At 32.8% G+C, this 22,282-nt stretch overlaps 1 protein-coding gene across 10 annotated transcripts in view; it reads right to left on the bottom strand.

Annotated features, from left to right (window-relative positions):
- The window catches only part of LOC119631442 (cyclin-dependent kinase 14), a 262,242-nt gene that overhangs the window by 157,928 nt on the left and 82,032 nt on the right, over positions 1 to 22,282 (bottom strand). Inside the window, exon 1 of one of the 10 annotated variants that reach the window (XM_038023646.1) lies at positions 7,222 to 7,425. The exons of the other annotated variants lie outside the window; for them this stretch is intronic. The gene's annotated coding sequence lies outside the window, so the exon portion shown is untranslated. Of the gene's footprint in view, positions 1 to 7,221; positions 7,426 to 22,282 lie in introns of those variants that run through there. 10 annotated transcript variants of the gene reach the window in all.

Here is a 22,282-nt window from a genome sequence, read left to right as displayed (position 1 = left end):
ATTTCTATTTCTAAATCTGTTCTAGATCCATATTTGCCGGATGCGCATATGCAATGCAATGGCATTGCTTTACAAATCGCTTCTTTGCAGTCCAGCACTTTCTTATCAATCCATTACGATACAGATGGAAAGTTTACAAGCTACCGGGATATATCAATATGATACTCATCGCCGAAACTATATAATATATTTCTTATAGATGTGTTGTCAATGCAGAGCACATTACGTACGAAAGATCCTAATACGGCCGATCAGTATTCATGATGAGGGCAAGATTCGGGTCTTGATTCGACTATGCGTGACAACGGCATCTTTTGAATTACTTATCAGACTTTAAGGACTAAATCGGCAGAGGAGTATTTACTGTAGGGTAGGTTATTGGTGCGAAAAGAGATCGCATGCCAGCAGACTTGCATGTGCAATATGTGAATATATGAAAGGTTAAAGTTGAGTAGCGACAAGCTTCTAGGCCATAGATAGGGCATTTTGTATATTTTAAATGATATTCATTTCAATTTTGTATAGATACATATGTATGACTAATATATATATAGGTAAATGTATATAAAGAAAATAATTCGCTCTCTACGTAATTGATATCAAATATTCGCGTCCACATAAATGTGGAAATTAGTTCTAGGGTTTTGTACTTTGTGCATTACTTTTTCTCTCTTCATTATGGAAATGAGAAAGGGATTGATCCATTCATCCAATCAGTTATTTATTCATTCATATTTGATGAAGTGGAAAACAATGCTATATAACGTGTTAAACAAATTCAATTAATTACAAATGTCAACATACGTAGAGGGAGCGGGTCTTGTATTTCTCCCATTTTCTCATACATATATTGGCTTATTCTAAAAGTCATTGCGTTGCATTGGTCAAAATGAAGGACGATTTTTTTATAGTCGATAAAATATGATCGAATTCGATAGATGCAATCTCTTAGCGATCTTACGAATTATTATTCGTTTTCTGTCAACACATTTTCTTCATATATATTCCAAAATTTCGATCTTACTTAAATACCATTTTTACTGATAAGACGCCATATAAAAACTATTCCACCGAATCAAAGAAACATTCCCCGAAAGAAGCCTTGCTATATTAGCTGCTGCTATATATAATGAAAATGCGATTCAAGCGTCAACTTGGCTGGGATAATATGCAGTTAAATCCACTATAGGGAAAATATGACTTTGACTTTCCAAACAACCCAAAAATATGAAATTTGCTCTTTAAACAGACACACGTTCATTTATGACAGAGTGAATACATTGTTGTGACATATGAAAAAAGAAAAACTTTTTTTTTTTAAATATCATTAATGCCAGGGACGACGATATACTTTTTGATTTTAATCAAAAATTATTGCACTTTAAAAATATCACCTGAGGAACGTGCGTCTATCATTTCTAAAATACATAATGAATACAAATGATTGATTGATAATTAATATGTTTTAAACATATTTACAGATGTAATCGTTTCGAGAGGCGGAGAGGCGTCAAATTCATTTTCATTAATTTATTTACAAGTTTTTGACAATTTTGAAAAGAACTTCTTCCTCTAAGACATGGGGAAAATATTTTTTTTTTATTTTCACTTTTTCTTCTTTTCTTCTTCACGTATTCCTATGACTGGAAATGCTAAGTGAGATATTGTTAAAGACATATTAAATAAAGCACTTAGTGAACAATAACAATAACATGATTTCTGTTAAACATGTGTATTTCAACAGCTTGTTTGCTTCATTATTTATTTATTTTTTTTTATTTTATTTTTTTTTTTTTATTTTTATTTTTTTTTTTTTGAGAAAATGCACACATGCCATGATTTTTATTTTTATTTTTTTGTCTTCATCCACCCTAAAAAGAAGAAACAATTGTAGTAATACGTACTATAACTGGCAAGTATCCAAAAGATTTTAATGCGTCTTCGTTGGTTTCTCAGTCATAACAAATCAGAGAAAAACAGGGAGAGGTTAGTGTACTTTACTGATTGATGCGACTTTAATCAAAGTTTATTAAAATTATACTAATTTTTAAATATTTCCCAAAAAATATATTTAATATTTTTATAAAAGAGTTATTTCCATTCGAACAATTGCATAATTTGACGTCAACTCTTAAAGAGGATTAGAGCAGATTTTACAGTGATTTACTATTTAGCTGAAAAAACACACTTTGCAAGAAAATTTTGATAGAAATAACAAACGAACAATGAGTGAGCAAAAAAAAAAAAAAAAAAAATCGCATTCGCATTGACTTAAATCTTTCAAAATCCATCACTATCTGGTCGTGCGCTATAGTTCACTCGATGCATCGCATTTCGTATGTTTTTCTGTTTTTCAATCTGCAATAAAAGCTAAGCTAAGCTAAACGATTGCTTTATGCAAATGACTTCTGCAAAAATTTAATGACGCAACACCAATTTAAAAATTGCCTATAGGCACTTTTGCACGAAAAGTTGTTCTTATTTTACCAATAACTTGAATAAGCTTGCAAAGTAAGACAACTTGAGAGAAAGAAGTCCAATGAAATTATGGCGCACTACCACTTGATGGCCAGCTCTACCGCATTTTGTTGAAACTGCATATGATCGTCAGAGTCGAAGTCAGCAAATTCCTTCAGCATTTAATTCTCCATTAAGGCTAACTGTCCATATCTGTCTCATGTCCAAAAATGCTACTCTAAGGATGTCCAGATCTTTTAGCAACAAAACATTTGACCCTGCATTTCGCGACAAGTTTTTGTACAATTCAATACAGCAATACCGATATTAGCCAGCTCCCGCCTTGGTAGTATACGATTTCCTGATATAGAATACGATCTTCAAACTTTGCACAGTGATTTTAATTGAGTATAAATTCATGGATAGGTAAGTAGACAGGAAGCTTTAAGTTACGAGATCTAGAAAATTAAAGGATAAAAATGATCAGCTTTACTGGCTGATTGTAATCAAGCAGGTGGGTGTTCATCAACCTCAACCTGACCAGAATAATAGGGAATAAATTTGCGAATGAATTTATTTTCCTAGGCAAAGTTTCGAGAACAAAATCGCCATTCGAAACTGAACTAACATAAGACAGAAAGTCATCTTCGTAATAAATCCAATCGAGATGTTTGCCCATAATTGTCAAAGAATGCTTTGAGACGAGCAAAATAGAGATGCTAGGCATTTTAAAGAAAAGTAAACAGACGACGGCTGAGTAGTTAGAGAGTATTAAAAAAGATTTCATTTACAATATTTCCATTGGTAGGGTCGAACTTTTTGCTGTTGAGTTCCGCTAAGCAAACATTTTTGTGTCCCGCAGCATGAAAGCACTCTTCAGATTAATCGAAACAGCCGTGAATCGAGCGGACAGATGGACTGGCCCCTGGTGTTTACACCTGTAATGGTGGAAGATTTTACTTCTTTCCTTTTCAGTTTCTGGGAAAGGCTTCTCAATACAAGGTCGATTAGGATTGTGCAAACGTATCAACCTAAGAACTCCGACCACTTTTCCGATCATTTCCAATATAATTCTTTATATTGAAGAGATGTAGGGTATTTGATGATGGGCAGTGTGCCACTATAGTGTTTTTACAGTCGTTTTTTTTTTATATTTTCAAGGAAATTTCCGATAATAAGAAAGCTCTATAAGCTTTAGTCAGACATTAACATCTATGCGGTTTTGTCCGAAAACTTTTCATTATTTATCTGAATTTTGGACTTTTGGCTTTTTTTCCAACTTCAAATCGAAATAGTAAACCTGTGAATGGTAGGCGAGGTAGGCGATAGCCTGACCGTAAGAGCTAAAATCTCACTTGAAAGGACGTAACGTACGAAAAAAGTAAGAAACTTAGCCGACTTCCATCATTTAGTTGTGTAGGCACAGAAATTGTAAACAATTGAAGAGATTTTATAGCGACAGCGAAAAGTTATGAAAATTTTTGACTTTTGTTGTTGTTTATTTTTTTTTTTTTTTTTTAATTAATAGCAATTAATTATTATAAATATTTGTTCATTGAAAGAAAATACAAAAAAAAAAAAAAAAAAATTCAATTAAATGCATAATTTATTATTTGTGGCTTAACGAAAATATTTTTCCTGTGTGCGCGGAAAGGAAAGAAAGAAAACAAAAAAAAAAAAAAAATCAATAACATCATTATGAAAATATTTATAATAAACACAACGTCATCATTTTGCGCTTATTTTTACGTGCATATTTCTTTCAGCTGACTTTTTTTTGTCGTTTTTTCTTTTCATTTTGTTACTTCATGTCGAACTTTAGCATATTTTATATAATAAAAATTTCTCTCAACTCATATTGTGTCTGAATTGTGATGTAAATTTCAATTTTTGGTAGATTGGCACAAACCTCAAAAGAGATCATCTGTCGCGTTGTTGTTATTGTTGTTGTTGTATCAACCTGAAAATTAAAGCTATCAATATTCAAAAAAAAAAAAAAAAAAAAAAAGAAAAGAAGCAAAATTTTATCTTCGCAAAGTAAGTGAGAAGACTTTTTTTGATTTGAGTTTTGGTCGCGTTTTGGGAAAATCAAATTATTTTCAATACCCCTCTTCCTTTACATGGAATTTTAATTTAGCATATCTAGTAAGGATCCCCTAATAATCATTCACTTTATAACGACCTAAGTCGCTGATAAGTGATTCGCTGTACATTGCGATTGTTGTTGGAACAATGTTGCCCCTAAAACTTGGGACTCTTTACACTGGGGCTAATTTCTTTCATTTTTAATATTAGTTACCTTGAATGATCCTATAGTATACTAGCACTAGTTGGGGCCCTCATTCATAAGAGGTTTTTTTAACTTTTAGGCGTTTAATTACTCAAGTATAATTTAATTGTAAATGTTCTTGCACATTATAAAATACTTAAACTGTCTCACCATTGTGGGAGGGTTTCGCTTGTATAAGCTTTGTAGTTACGAAATAAGTAAACGAAAAAAAAAAGAAAAAAATTGATTAAATAATGTCCAAAGTAACGGGTATCGAATATATCTGAACATATGACTTATGCCAATACGGAGACAGGTCATAGATCATCGTATAAAACTCCGAAAGGATACGAATTTATTACTTTACTGCCTAAGTCTCATCTCGTCCGCGGCAGTTATACAAATGTCGAACAAATATTTTAACTAAATTGAAACGAGTTCGAGTTCGAGTCCGAATGCGTCTTTTATCGGAAAAATGACTGAATTATTATTTTGAAAAAAAAAAAAAAAAAAGAATTTTTTTTTTCTTATATGTAATGTTTTCGTGCGAATAATGTTCATTATTACAGCAGTGACACAGGTCAGCAACAGCTTAAAGAGGAAGTAGAGATAATATATTTTTAACTCCCCACAGTATCATAAAATGACAAAATTGTTGATGATGTATGTGGAAATGAACATTCATTCTCTCCTTTTCGTCTCGTAGCAGCAAAAGAAGTCATTATTTTTGTCCGTTGATGTCACAGGCTAAGGGGACTTTAAGCCATTTAATATATAGATATGTATGCATATATATGTTCAAATTTTTTACATTTTTGATTAGTATCATCTAAATTAACGCATTCCACTTTAACTTGAGATGAGAAAGACAATCTTTACAAATAATAACTACACACAAGCGTTATATAATTTCATTGAAAATGTTATGAAATGATTATCTATTGATGTAAGATTAAATCAGAATCAAGTTTTGGGGTAAACTTTTAAAGCAAATCACATATGTTTTGTATAAGAAGGTTATGAAACCATTAGAAATAATATCATAGTTATTGGTCGTTAAGTCGCCTCTGTGCTTTAAGTCATGCCGTTAATATTTCGATATCACCGTTAACACCCCTACTGCAGAAACTACGGAGTATTCGTGATTTTCATTACCAGGTGTCTGCGTTCCGCAAGGCACATGTATTATTTATCGACAAACGATTGTGTACCGGTTCAGTTATGTCCGTTCATTTCTCTGTCGTTTTTTTGGGGCAATTTATTAATGTCAAATATTGCAACTCGACAGATGCGTATGTTTCTAGATACCGAACGGCTCACGTGCAAGTATGAAATCGAATATCAATCCTTAAGTGTGTTTACACTGCTCGTACATGTATTCGTCTTAGCTAGTTAACTATCTATGACGAACATAAAGGTCATAAACCGTCCATCCGTCCTTGTCGGATATCTCCATAAAATGTTATGATAATAAATGGCGTATTTGCCATTTATAAGCTATATCACATACTTATCGATCTACTAACACAAAAAATAAACCGGGTCTTCATTCCTATATATGCATCGGAGATTCCATAAATTATATAACTCTTTGATCAATCTAAACCAAAGAATAGAATTAGTCTTCGTACGTCTGCCTGTTCGTCTATCAACTGAAATCATGATTACAATCTTTATGGAGTAGTTACAAGGACAGTCGCCGTTATATGACGATTTCGCCAAAAGCAGTAATAACTTGTAGTAAAGTGTAAAGTTTTCCTCTATTAGAAACGTCATAATTACCAAATAACAAGACAAGTATAAATAAGGCGAAATACGTACATATATATGTGATCTTTATTTTGTGCTCTCAAATTATCCAAGAAATGATTTTTAAATTTATTCGATAAAATATCGAGTTTCGTTCTATTCTACGTGTGAGCTTCATAAGAGGAGAATAAGCGATTCAAGAGCAATGAATACAACTTCTTGTTTCCTATATCGATCGGATGCTTGGATGTAGTTAGTTTATTAACATATAGAGCTATAGCTCTACGTACTTTTCAATTAACCAAAAATTTTCGATTTTCAACATAAAATTTGGAGAATTGATTTCCATCTGAATTCAGTTAATTTCTTAAATATTGTTTTATGAGAATCAATCCAGGATTTCGTTGAAGAACAAATCAGAGAAGCATTAATCCGAGTCGATTAACATTGTGACGGACAACAGAATTAAATAAATAGATCCTATAAGCTGGCAATTCGCTTGAATGCAATCGCAAAATGCATTGCAAAGTCAACAAGTTATTAATATCGTATATTTACATATATATATATATATATATACATATAAAGCTTCTTAAAGTTATCTAATCTATAAAAAAAAAAAAAAAAAAAAACAAAAAGAAAAAGAAAAATTAATCTTTATCATATTTATTTAATTCGCCTACGGGAGCTACGAGAACACATTAAAGAAAGAAATATAAATAAAGAAATTCGTGAATAATACGCACCCAAGTTGTTATTATCTATTTTGACGTTGGTTCCCGTTATTGTTGCAATTGTTGTTGATGCCGGTGCGTTTGCAATATATGTGAACTCAGCAATTTTGGTGGTATCTATTTTAACGCTAATAATAACGATATGTGTGACGCGTGGGCGTTGAAAGGTGTCTCCAACAACGCAATGATTGCTTATAAACTGCACACAATTAGATAATACACCCACTTAAGAAGGAGTATACTTTACACTTGATGACACAAAAGCAGCATATGCAAGGCATATAAGTAAATAATAGTAAACAATCATAAAAATTCATTTGTTTACGCGTAATATTTTTCAGAAGAAACAGAACAAGTGCTTATGAGTCTTGTTGGCGAAATCAAAAACAACAGCCACAATACGCTCACTATGCGGTAAGCCAAGCAACGGCTGGTTGGTAAAATGCAAAAAAAAAAAAAAAGTTTTGTAAATATACTTTTACTGCTAATGCACACGCACACATATACACACTCACGCATTTAAATATGCATATAAAAGCAAACACATTATTACAACTACAATTCCCGGGGTGAAAGACCAGCTTTACTCACAGATTTGTTTTTATTTTTATTTGTTTCCTTTGTTTTTCTCCTTTTTGTTTTTTTTTTTTTTTTTTTTCTTTTACATCTATATATTGATGATGATGTAAACGGTAATGTTCCTAAAACTATAATGGTGGATAGTCACCAAGGATAAAAACAACATCATCACTATCATCAAGACCAGAACAAAAAAAAAAAAAAAAAAAAAATACAATACACGGAGGCACAGACAAACTGTTGGCTATGAAGACAGCAACAGCAAGAACATTAAAGAATCAACAAAAACGAGGTCAAAAACTAGCTTCGGAGCTGAAGACGTACATATTTAACAAAAACAAAAAAAAAAAAACTAAAAAAATAAAAAAATAAATAAATAAATGAATAAATAAAATGAAAAAAGAAACACTTTGTTGCAGACAACAAGTATGCAACAACAATAGTTTAACATAGTTTTACTACTCAGCACTTAAACATACGCACAAACGCATATCATAGTCGCAAGCAGAATACATTTATTCAGCGCAATCATAACATTTTCCTGGTTCTGTGCATGCACACTATACAACAGACACTTATCCACTATCCACTATCCACTATCACTCTACCATAAAAAAATATCGATTTATTTTTATTCGTGGTGCTCTCTTGTTTTCTGGGTTAAAAAAATTTTTGTGATTTTTACGCGGTTTTAATTGCTGCCCAACAAACATATCGAGCATAATACATATGCAAGCAAGGTTGCGTTATATGTAAATTTTATTTGCGGTTATCTTTGTTACCAAAGATAACAAGAGCTTTACCGTTTGTTACATTTAATCGTTTGTCTCAATTACAATTTTAGTTTATTCATATATTCCGCAGCGAACGCTGTAGTGGACACTTGTTTAAATATTTTGAATAAATTCGATATCCACCACAGTAGTAGTAAAGTAAAAATATTTTATCAAAATATTTATTCAACCATATGCGCACACACATTCGAACTGAAAGTTTCACTTGAACTGCGGGAGAAAAACTGAAGAGCACTTCAATATGGAATTTGCTTATGAAAAATGGTAAAATTTTAATAAAAAAAAGAAAAAAAAAATTGAACTATGCAATTTCAAGTTTTACAGTTATGTCTAATTGAATCATATTTTCTTACAACATTCTGATCTCTGTGTTGTGTGGCCCGTTGCTATTGAAAATTCCCTCGCTAATGGGGATTTTTATGCTCATTGCCGAAAAATGGATATGTGCATGTCTATCAGTGTGTGAACGACCTAAGTACACTTTCAATTCCAAATGGTGTTGCAGCAGCAGTTGCAAGTGTTTTAAAAGCATTAATTGATTAATGTTTAGATTGTGTCCATACTAAGCAATTGTCGAAAGACTCTTAAATGTTGATCACTTGATCAATATTAATACTAATTGGCAGATTTATGATGTTAGTCTTTTCAAGCTTTCAATCAATCTCCTCAACGATGTTTGCTTAACGCACTTCGTATATCATTTGACAACGAAAGCAGCACGTATAGGCATATATCTCACATATGACGGTGGACACTTTTTTCAACTATCACCACATAACGCTCTCGATAAGCGGCTGACGCTATAATTGTGCGATAGCTCTTAGGAAATGCTGCTGTGTTCCCGAGCGATTATGTTTTCTTTGTGGCCATTGTCGCCGTCTATTTCGCCAAAGGATGACGCCATCGTCAGACAATTTTAATGGATCAGAACCGCTTGATGTGATAACTGTCATCTTCCCTGTTAAGCTGCTTATGAGTAGATGGCATTTTCACGCCACATGTACCGTTTTCGGTACAGCGTATACAAATTTAATCATTCTGAATAACTACTTCATTTTGTACGTACCAGAGTAACGTATTTTTAATAACCAGAAATGTTCGAAAAACAAAAAGCAAAAATAAAAATATTCTTTAGTATTAAAACAAAATAGGAAGCGAAGAGTTAGCTAACGAGTAATGGCCCCGTCTTGTATACCTTTACAGATACAGGTCTTAAACAGTATTGTAAACGGAACTACGTTGAAAACGCTAGCAAACTAGATAACAATAGTGAATTTTCAGAACAACGTACTTGAGAAGGGGCGAGGTAGGTGGGCGTGCAACCGATTTTTCAAATGTATTCAAAGCAGCAGACGGCGCCGGCAAGCTATTAAAAGAATTCCAAAAAATATACCAACGCCCTCAAAGACATTGTCTTAGGCTATCTCGGAACTGCACGAAGACGGCACTTGATTGAGGACTTTAATTTATTTGTCGAATCTCTTTTTAAAAAACAATGATATTCTTTCCAAACTAAAGAAATTAGGTTTGCTAACGAGAAAATTAAGCAAAATGTCACGAACGATTTGCAAACATGTTTCCATGTGAACATCCTGCTAAGCTGTCTTTGTCAATTTCACAATAATTGATAAACTTTTAATGGCTTTGCTTTGATTTTGCTTTGATTATAAACTTACGTTAATAGCGTGAGGAAATTTTCAGTTCAGCGCTCAACACCGCTTCACAGCACTTCTTAATTACTTTGCATCTTATGCTTATCTTATTTTTTCTCCTATAACGTGATTACGACTGTTGGACCCTTGCAACAGTTTCGCGTATCAAATCCAATTGAAAGAAACTTTTGTTTATTCAATATTTCAATCCGGAGGAAATAATTGAGAAAACTATTAACGTAAACAACTCTTGTAAACCAATTCGTTCACAGCAAAGCCTTCGAAATTTTCATTATATTTAAGTAATTTGCAGTTTTTGCTAAAGAAAACACAAAAAAAAAAAAAAATTAAAAAAATAAAAAAAAAAGCAAAGACTATCTTTTTTTTTATAACAGCGATCTAAGATAGTATTCCGGTAATTTTTGTGACAGGTGGTGAAAGCACTTCTTGGTATTAAAAGTAATTTCTGTCTGTTCAAAACAAAAAGACAGAGAGAGAGAGAACAACACCTTTTACACAAGTTCAAGGAAGCGACAAACAAGTACACATAACAAAAGTAGATTATATAGCCAAAATACTTAAACATTAATGCCTACCGCGTATTGGATATCGTTTACCGTGATTGATATGTACGCAACGTTTTCATAGAAATTTACAAACTACATATCTTTTATTGTTTTAAAATTAATCTTCGAAATGAAATCTAGAGCTTAAGGTTACGCAGTTTCAAAGAATTCAAATTTTCCGCAAAAATGTAATTTGAAGATTTATTTAATTGACTTTTTTTTTAACTAAATAATTTTTTAATTTTTTATGCTTACATCACCGATGGTGTACTCCTTCCTGACCACACTTGTAATGATAACGACCGCTAGAAAGTGTGCAAGATTTTGATTAATTTAAAAGGACAAGTCAACGTAAGCAAATTTGTTTAATGATTCCTTCGTCCAGTCTACTCCTGCTACCATTCTATCAATTTCTAAAACTGATCTAGAAAAAGATAAAACTTGGCATATACATATATATTCAAAACTAAATTGACTACAAACTTGAAAAAACAAATCCAATCTCTATATATTCTTACACACGCACATACATACACACACACACACAAACGTCCGCAAATGGAAAATAATTAAAAAGTTTAATAAACTGTATTAAAAACCTTAACTTATTGCAAAAACCAATTCCAAAATTGACCTCAAATATTTAACACAGTAAAAACGATGATCCTTGTCCATCAGCCTACTGTGACTGAGTGTTGCATTGGATGATAAGCCAAAATGATTTTCTTTCAATTTACCCTTTTTTGATTAATATTCGATTTAATTCGTGATAATTTCATATTTTGGGAATTTTAAATGAAAAGAAGAAGAATTTTGCAATCTGTTTTGCAACGATTTCAGAGTGAATTGAAATTGCGCTAAAATAACCATTTGACACCGTAAAATTGTATTAATTGACCGGAAAATTTTTGGAACAATTTGCCATGACCAACTGTCAAATACATTCGCAGGCATATGCACGCATATGCACGCAAACACTCATAACATACACAAACACATGCACATACAAATACATATACACATGCACATACAAGCGAAACCATTCATATATATATATATATATATATATATATATATATATATGTTAGAAAACACCCACTTAACAAAACTGCACACAGAAATTATCTTCGACTCGTTATGGAAAACTATGCATGAGGAGTGAAAGAATTTTTCTTATTTAAGGAATTTTTGTTGGTGAAGTAAATAAGTTTTGTTGCTTGCTTGCAAAAGATCCCGTAATACGACTAGATGCGTTGAGATACCGTTACAAAATGAGGTCAACAAGATAGCTGAACACAAGACCAACCTGCTGCTGCGGCAAAAATTTCATATCATACAGACAATACAACCACAACAACGACGACGACGACGACGACGACGACGCTAGCAAACGATAACAGCAACAATGCAAAGCTAGGCTAAGGTTGTGGGTATTAAAGGGAAAATAGGACCTTCTTTTATAACAACAACAGCAATAACAACATAAACAACAACAACAACAACAACAACACTGCACAAAAAACGAGAAAGAGAATCACGAACATAAATGTGCTGTGATGAGAGGCGCCGAGAGTCACACGCAAATGAGCAGAGATGAAGAGAAAAAGAGAGAGATAGTTTTCCGAAGAGAGAAAACTTGAGTGTGACGCATATACGAGTATATATGTGTGAAGAGAGTTACAAAAAACTTTATTTACTCTCGTTAGCAATTTTTGACATTAAATTGAATTTTTTTTTGCAAATTTTAATGCTAAGCGTACAATTTTTAAACGCGTTTTTTCTTTTTATTTATTTATTTATTTATTAATTTTTTTTTTTTTTTTTTTTTTTTTTTTTTTAAATGAACGCAGAACGAAATTATTAATCGTCCGCGTTGTTGTGCCTATTCTGGTAGCGGTGACACACTTTCTTGTAAGCCGGAAAGTTATAATTTACGTCACAACTTTCAGAGCAGCCTAAAGTAGTCGTCTTCATTGATTGCACTTGTGTTACCCAATGGCTGCTCCAGCGCCCACACTACTACAACGACCTTATTAGGTGCTACTTAAACGACCCTGAACTCAAACGAATTTATAGGACTTTAAAACAACAACACTCGCAGCTTCGACATGTAACCCACATACGAATTTTTTTCCTTTTTCATTTTTTAATATTTACTTTTTTTTTATTTATTTTATTTATTTTTATTGTAGGAGTTTTTTTTTATTTTCATCACCTTAAAATCATGGAAATATTATAATAATTCTCTTTCTAAATATTATTTTTTCTTAAGATGTCAAAGATTTTGGGTAAAGTTTTTCATTTTCTCTTTATCAATTTTTCTTTCAGTTTCACGCGTTACACTATAATAAAATGTTTACGTTTTTTTGTTATTAAAATGTTTAAATACATTTGATTTTTCCGTGGCTTGTGCTCGCTTTGCACATCAAACACTTTCGAGCTCATTTATGAACTGAAACGTGACTCTGTCAAGCAAGGCAACGCTACCCCTTGAAAAGAGTAAAACTGTGCACCAGAACAGCATATAACACATTTTGAAAGCCCAACAAATAAACCAAAAAAAAAAAAAAACTGAAAAAACACAAAAAGCGACAACAACAGCAACAACAACACCAACAACAAAAATAGCCAAACAAACCATTTAATTTACTGGTGCTGTGGTGAATTACAAAAAATATATATATAAGAAAAAGCAAAGAAAAAAAAAAAAGACACTAAAATACAATCTACAAACCTCATTAATATACTAAGCAAGAGAGTCAAAAAAAAAAAAGAAAGAGAGATATTAAAAGGAAATGAGAGTACATCCAGCAGTGACTGAAGTATCTCTAAGTAAAAACACCGTAAATTACTATATTACTCATATTTCTTAAGAAGAATAAGAATAAGAAAATGATGATGATGATGAAGAAGAAGACGAAGAGTAAAATGCAAGAGAGTGGTTTTATTCAACTCTGGCCGAATATTCGTCACTCATCATTCACCATTAGGCAGATAGTTTCAGTTGATTCTAAATACCATTCTATATAAGTCCCGAATTCAACAAACGCAATTGATATACAAATTTTCCTGTTTTTTTCATCTGCTTCAACCTGCATAAGCTTCCTTTGTAATACACAAAACTCACCCCGCTATCACTACAGTAATTGTAATAGTTTTTAAAATTAAAGTAAAATAATAAAAAAAAAAAAAATATTACAAGTTTTCTTAAATTTTAATAGACTTCAACTATGAAAGCTATTTATCCATTGTAGTTAGTTAGTGGTAGGTTATTCATCTCGTGGCCATTCCGTAGTCAAGATTGTTAGATATTGGGCTGGGATCAGGCGTTCAATTTTCGTATAAAAACTACAAGCTACTCGTCATAAATTTATTTAAAATAAGTCGAGTTTGAGACGAATTCTCAACGCCCCATTATTTGAAGTAAATATAGAAAAATCGCTCAATCTATTGTTCAATAACTTACGCACGTACGGTTACGTACGGGGGTAACTGCGTTAGGTAGACCCGCGTGCAATTTCCAACTAGCACACGCCGAGAAGTTTAATTTTGAAATCAGAATTGACCTGTCTCCAACTCCAATTTGAGCTGTTTAAAGCAGTTCATTGGCAGACAGGCAGGACGGGCATATCGTAACATAGACTGATCTTACTCTCGAATACGTGACATGTAGTTTACGACAAAGTATCTAAGCTTTTGGCTCATTGCATATGTGCATAAATTCCCGCCTGCAACGGCCGTAAGTTGTCTGCTCAACGCCTGAATTGTGAGAGATAAATGCACATGAGAAGCTGCCTGCAATCATGCATTACCCGGACTTATGTGCCCAATAACAAAAAACATTCCAAAATGAAAATTAAAATCGATTAGGATGAATATATCTCATGTCTACGTGCACCGTACAAATCTTGAAAGGTTTTGACCCAAAAAAAAAAGACGAAAGCGAAAATACTTTTTATCTTTCCTTGATCTAAATATGACCAAGAGTTTTATACATATCGCGCGCATATCGCGATGAATGCTTTCGTATAGATATAATATCGGTACAAAATTTAAGCTTTCATCCCACCTGCTAATCTCAACAAATGGGATTTTATCACATTCTCACTACAAGATTACGTATAGCGTCGGTAATAAATTGCACGTCAATGTCATAAATGATTTGAACGGTAATTATTTACATTTCTAGTTTCAATTGTTTTCGAAATGAGTCTTTTTCCAATTCCACAAACGTTACGACAATAGTATGCATTGTTTCATGAACATTTCTTAGAGATATGGCAATGCAATTCCGATGTCAAAGTTAATACGCTTTCTTGAATATAGATGAATGAAGTTCGTGTATTCTCACTCTCATGCACTGTTGACCCAATCCGTTACACTATCTATATCCATTGCCGTAAACTATCCCGTTATTCTTCCACTACACTTTCATTCATACCATTCCATCTCATTGTAATCATCATCATCATCATCATCATCATCATCATCATCATCCCACCACTCATCAAATCAAATCATAAAAAATGTTGACATTTCTCATTCATATGCATGACAGCTGTGTAGTAAAGTTTATATTCGTAAAAAAATTTTGCTTTTTTTTTTTTTTTTTTTTTTTTTTTTGGTAGATTTTTCCATCATTTTGACTTTTACTATAGTGATGCTCTGCTTGCGCATGCATAACTTGTAATTGCACAAGATATAGAGTGGCACGTAGAAATCATGGGAAATTGTCATGTTACATACATTTTGCAAGCATGTGGGTACAACGAGAATAAATGTACGTTTGTGTGCCATAAAAATATTTAATAATAAAAATAATACGTTTTTTATAATATTCAAATTATTCGCAATATGCATGACACATGCATGCAGCTTTAAAAAAAAAAAAAAAAAAAAAAAATTGCAATTAACTCAGGTTTAATTACGCACACATACATGTATATAAATGAAGAAATTAAAATGTAATGTTTCTCTTAATTTTATCAAAAATCTTGAGAAGAGGCGGTCGGTCGGTGTCTTTCATTTTAACAAGAAGATCAGACAAAGCATTTCATAAATAATAAGAAGCGATTATTATAAAGCGAAGAGAAATGATTAGAACTATAGACATAAGCCGAGAGGTTTGTGATGTACGGACGGAATTCACTGCTTTACATTATATGATCGAAAATTTTGTGTTTTAAATATGAAGCAAGTCGATATCTTATCATATCCTTTCGTGATAACTGAACCGTTCGTCTAGTGATGTATAAATGCTAGTAATAGTCGATATGGACTCCCCAAGTCACTATACCACATATATCAAAATGGAAAAGACAACTTATGGATGGATTTTCTTCAATAAGGAAAAAGAAGAGAAGACAGGATGACAGACCAAAGAAAAATAAGTCAAGGGAAAAATTTGGGGAATGCAAAAAGTGCCTTGAAGAGAAGATGACATTAGTAAAGAGGAAATTGGAAGAGATTAAGGTAAGATGTAGAAAAATATGTGTAATTTTCCCTATTTCCATATCGGCTCTATACTGTGCCTCACGAGTTCTCCGTCTCTGGCTGGGGGGAGAGAAGTGCTAGAGAGTAAGATAGAATAAGAATAGGATAGCCATAGCGTAAGAATAGGATAGGCCTAGCATAAGAGTAGGATAGACATAGAGAATAAGAATAGATTAGGAATAGGATAGGAGCAGATTAAGATAGAATAGGAATAGATTAAGCGTAGGCTAAGGATAGGTTAAGAGTAGGATATAGAAATTGGTTAAGGGAGTCGAGCTTGATTTATCGACGCGAGTAGTCCAGTTTTAGCCTCCGAACAAGCAAGTCGAGTTTCAGCGAGAAGAAATAAAGTAAAGTGAAGTTTATTGAAATAAAGAGTCCCTGCGAATCAAAAAATATTCTTGTGTGTTTCCATTTCCCTAGGCCGCTGAGCTGCCCCAGCCTTGAGGAAAGGGACGGAAACGTTCTCACAATACCTAAATTAGGAAACAAGATCTTTTGCGTTCTTTTATAGTTTATGGAAGTATAAAGCATGATTTTAAGTGCATATATACTTGATACTTGACATTTCTCTTTGTACCTTGCATTTACCATTCTCCCGCCGCAGGCCTGCTGTACATATTTTCTATGCGATTTACTTCATCCTACATTCAATGAAATTTATACTATGGCAAGTATAGTTTAAATATTGAGTCTTACTTGTCCGAGAGTATAGTATACATTTTCAATTTTTAACTAGCTGAAATAATGTAACTATGAATGAATAACAATAAATACGTTTTCTACATATATATATCCATATATATATTAGATATATTTAATTAAATATAGACATATAGGCCTATATAGTTAAAATTAATGAAAATAGGATGCGATATTTGCTGCAATAAATCCGAACGGATTATTGGAAGGAAGAGACAAGAAAGCGTAAGCAGTAATAATGCATTGGTAAGGCAACATTAATGGAACGTTCAATGTAATTACAACGACATTCTACATAAAAATCTCTTTTTTAATCCTAAGGAATTGCTTTAATTTCATTCTGTTTCTATTAATTAAAAGTATTGTCCGAGAATATCACCAACATTTCATATATTTTTAGCAATAGGAATAATTTCATTTAAGAAGTGATGAAAGTAAAAGTAAATTATTGCCTTTGTTCTGCTCTACGAGTCAGTCAGTATGCTTTAGCTCATATAACGCCACGTACCATGTAAAAAACAAAATGGAAACGGAAACGGAAAGGGAAACGGGAATATTGGTGCTTTCGTTAAGGCCCGATTTATACACAAATAGTAAACCATATTTACGTATATGGAACTATATCTTATCAGACCTAATTGTAGTTTGGTTTTATTGTAGAAAAAGTAAATTAACATGAACAGTTTACATATATACATAAATACGCATATATACATACATAGCTGTATTTACTTAATTCTATATTATTATAAATGAAAAGAAATAAAAGAAGATTGGAATTCATACAATGTATATGATGTATATGATGAAGGAAAACCTACAAATGCAAACCTCCGATTAAGGTTACATATCATAGATGGGCTTGCAAAATATGCTATGCATTAGAGTTTGAAAATAGTGGCTTTATAAGACTATTGTTAGATAAAGGAAAATTTATTATGAAATTTTCTGTTTTTTTTTTTTTTTTTTTTTTTTTTTGTAACTTGATCATCTCTGTCTGTAGCTGGTGTACACTCATAATTTTATGCAATCTTTTCATAGAACAGTTCTCAATCATTTATTTTGGCATGCTTGCAAATTTTTAATGTGGGTCAGAGCATCGTTACCCTATACTGCGGCAGGCATTGATTGGAAAACAACATTGCATAAGAAAATACTCAGTTTAGAATCCCGGTTTAGAGAAACGGAGATTAATTTTTGGCCCCGTATAATTTTCAAATAGTTAACGTGATCGCAAAAAGGATTTTCATGACCTTGAATTGTTAAACCATCATTCTTCTGGCATAAAAAGAGAAGGCTTCTCGGCATTTGACTAATTATGTCATTTACTTAGATAACTGGTTATCAAACTAATCCCAATTTGGCAACGTGTTAAATAAATGCCGATATCATTGGCGGTAATCATTACATTCTGTGCAGTTGCGAAACATTCGCGGGAATAGTAGACTGCAAATAAGAAAATTCATCAAAAGCTTCGCATGAATTTAAGTTGGAGAAGCGGAAAACCAAGAGATATCAATTATGCCAAGCAGAAGCCAAGACTTTGGAACGTCGAAAAGAATCACGCCAATAAATTGATTGTTTAGCATCAAATTTGTTTTTAACGTGCCGGCCTAAGCTAGTTGATGTGGAGTATTATGCTGGCCCTGCAAACCAAATTTGACTGGTGAATGATAAGAATGAGAGCCATTTACGGCTGGCAAATCGGGGATAAGCATCGGTCTATTAGTTAGAATTAAATTCAAAAAATTAGGCATAGATCTTCGAGCAGAACGGATATATATCCCCTTGAGCATTATCTGCCCCGGTAAAGACCTTTTTAAATTTTCTCTCAAGCCCATCTGAACTAGACGGGCCCGAAATTACGATTAGTACCATGATTATCTCATCCGATGTTTTCATTGGCGATCAATTTCAGCCGATGAAATTTGGATAGAATGTTGGGAAAGAAAGAAAGCTCTTGTCGATTGACGTTGCAACTCCTTAACCCAATTGATTTTTATTTCTAATGTAAGCCTAATTCGGACGATACAGTTTATCGGAGTACTTTAATCAACTTTCAGAACGTAATTGATATTTTGAATGAGAAAAGCAAAAAGCTCAACCAGACTTACTGCAGACGCTGCTACAAATCGCAAAAGTCAATTTCAACTATTGCTCGTCTGAGTATAAACATTTAATAGCTAATTGCGTTATAGCATCAAATTGTTTTTGTTTATTTGTACATATCTTAAGATTATTAACAACATCTTTTGATGTTTGATGATGAAGTTAATTGAGTGATTTTATTTTCTTTAAAGAGGTCAACATAGCTCTTAACTATAGAGGCGAAGGTTTGTTTATGTTGATCATTCAACGCAGTATTAACACGAACCGAATTGGAGATTTGTTTAGATATAGATTTATGTGTGCGTATGTGTTTGAAATATAGCACTGGGAACACATCATATTATTTTGATCTGTAACATATCGACTTGAAGAGGAGATATTCTGCAAACTTGCTCTTTGCCCAGAGTTTATGTTGTTTAATTTATCTCTTATCTGTAGGTAGAGCGCACGATTTGGACATGCGTTGTCCGTGGAAGTATGATTTTGGTTGAATTTTTTACACCTTACGGTAGAATTACTTATGACATCAGCAATCTTGTGACAGAAGCGTTCACCATTTTCGAACACTTGACAATTTCGATACGGATGTGGATTACCTTTCTTTTTACGCGTGTAGTTCCAGCGAATTGCTAAGTCGAACAATATTTTAACCTTCCGGCTTGGACTGTTGTTTCAGCGCACTAAACCGTTTTAAAAAAAAAACCACAAAAATGGTATCTTCCCGGCGATTGGGTTCAGCTTCAATCTGCGTCAGTCACGGCACTCTCTCAAGCCAGTAAAGCGCAATTTTAAACAGTTTATCATTTTTCCTCCCACCAGGGCAAGGAAATCCTTTTTAAAGTTAGATTTTCGATGTGCTCCTTACAAACTTGCAGTGCGAGATTTATGGTTTTTCCTTCCATTGAATAGAGTTTTGGTTTTCAGCACGGCATAGAATTACGTTATGTAAAAGAAAAAGAACAAAAATGGCTAAGCATAAACCATTATGAACGAATACAAGTAACGAAGGCGTTGACCAGCTGATCGCAATTGAGTTTTATCAGCATTTTTGATTGAGATAAATTGAGGTTAGAAAAATTAAGGGCATATGTGAAAGCAATCTGGCATTCAATTTATTCCTTCTTTCAATATCTCTTCGTAAGTTGAACTTGTAAGCGGCAGTAGGCACTTGACACACTTTTCTTTGAGTAGAAGAAAAGCTCCACTAAAGCCGAAAATCGGAAGATGCACACAATGAATTTTGCAGAAAGTGCGAGAACTCGGACAATTCCCAGCAGCTCAAGCATTTGCTCGGTCGCAGTCTTGCTCCTGTCACATGTATAAGATCTTGCGTCACGGATTTCAGGAGAGAAGAAAAGCTATCGTTTTTTTAAGGACGTGGCGTATCTCATCTGTTCGTGCCTCAATCAGCTTCTGCTTCTTGGCTGTTGGCAAATATTAAATGAAGCAAAAAAAATAATAAATAAATGAAAAAGTCATGAGGTAAACTAGTAATGCTGTCAAGTTAGATTTACCATAGTGAACTAAATTAGCTTAATTTCAATTAAAAAACTTTGCGGAATTCTGGGATATTTTGTAGCCGTCAAGGACAGTTCAAAAAAAAGTTTGAACTGAGAGCAATTGTTATGAATTTTTTAAATGCAAAAACTATACCCTCGTTGGGCATTAATAAATCGATTAGCTATTTATGAAAATCACCTATTGATTGTCGATTGTTCGAGCTGCGTTCATGTACTCCGTTGTAGCCGCATTGTAGCCGTCAATAGGAAACGTCATAGCGTTGCGCAGGCTTTATTAAAAAGTTGAAATACTTGCACGTATGATAGGTAAACAGTGAACATTCCTATATATACTTACAATAAACAAAACTTATAAAGAATCTTACGTCATTATAAAATACGTAACGCATTCACAACGAAATAAGAAAAGAAAAAAAAGGAAGAAAAAAAAAAGAAGAAGAAAAGTAATTAAAAACAAAACAAAAAATAAAGGAAAAAACTTATACATAAGCATTTCCCCATTTGACTGCCAGCAAGAAATTCTTGTTTTTAATGAGCTTATACACAAACAAACGGGCGCACACCGCACAGATACGATCGGAATGAAATATTAAGTGTTTTGGTAAAGCATATAAATGCATAAGCGGGCCGTGAAGTAATATACCAGGAGAAGGACGAGGCTTACAAGTGAAAATGTAAAATTTAAAAAGATAAATTATTTAAATACTTTAGAATGAATCATCGCCGAGCATTCTGTGGGTTCTTGACGGAGCAAATACGCAGCACGTCATCAACAAAATATTCAACAGAATGCAGCTACCAAAAAAAAAACAAACAAAAAAACAAAAAGAACAAAAATAAATAAATAAATAAATAAATATAAAAAGAAAAAAAACGAAAAAGGAGAAAAAAAAAAAAAAAAAAAAGAAACAAGAATGAAAACGACAAATAAATGGACCTACATTACAGCAAAGCAAGAGACTAACGTTTAAGAATTGGCGCAAAATATTCCAACTAACCAGAAGCGCAGTTAGTCACTCAGTCAGCTTAGGCAGGCAGACACAGTCGTGCATGCAAACGCACGTAAGCACATATTTATTCTTTTACAATAAAATTGAACGCGTATGTGGGGATAGAACGATTTTACTTCTATTTTTTTTTTTTTTTATGAGTGAACAAGAAATTAAATACAATTGACCGACGACCACATGCTTCAACGAATTATACTCTTGTAAAACAAACTGCGAACAAATACAACACATTTTTTTTTTTTTTTTTTTTTTTGCTTCTTTTTTTGGATATAGAATTTATTAACTCTTAGAGAAATGTGGCACAGTATTCATATATACATTGTCGCTCTTTATACTATGAATAGATGGTAGCTCGGTTACTCTTTGCTATTTCTTACGACGCTCTGTATAATAAAGCTAACGCTGTCGTCGGCATGCATGGCTCATATACACAACACATGGTGAATTGGCCTATAGGGAAGAGACATATATATATGTAGTATGTGCACACACATCATACTTTCGTGTGGAAAACCTTACGCTAAAAATTATTGATGTGGGTCTTGTTAAAAGCATAATTATGGGAATAAAAACTAAACCCAAGCTCGGTTATCGTATATATACATATATATATATATATATATATATATATATATATATATATACACA

The sequence above is a fragment of the Glossina fuscipes genome, unplaced genomic scaffold (assembly GCF_014805625.2).
Source record: "Glossina fuscipes isolate IAEA_lab_2018 unplaced genomic scaffold, Yale_Gfus_2 1, whole genome shotgun sequence".
Lineage (NCBI taxonomy): Eukaryota > Metazoa > Arthropoda > Insecta > Diptera > Glossinidae > Glossina > Glossina fuscipes.
The sequence above is the reverse complement of the archived record's forward strand: the minus strand, read 5'-3'. Positions and strand labels throughout refer to the sequence as shown.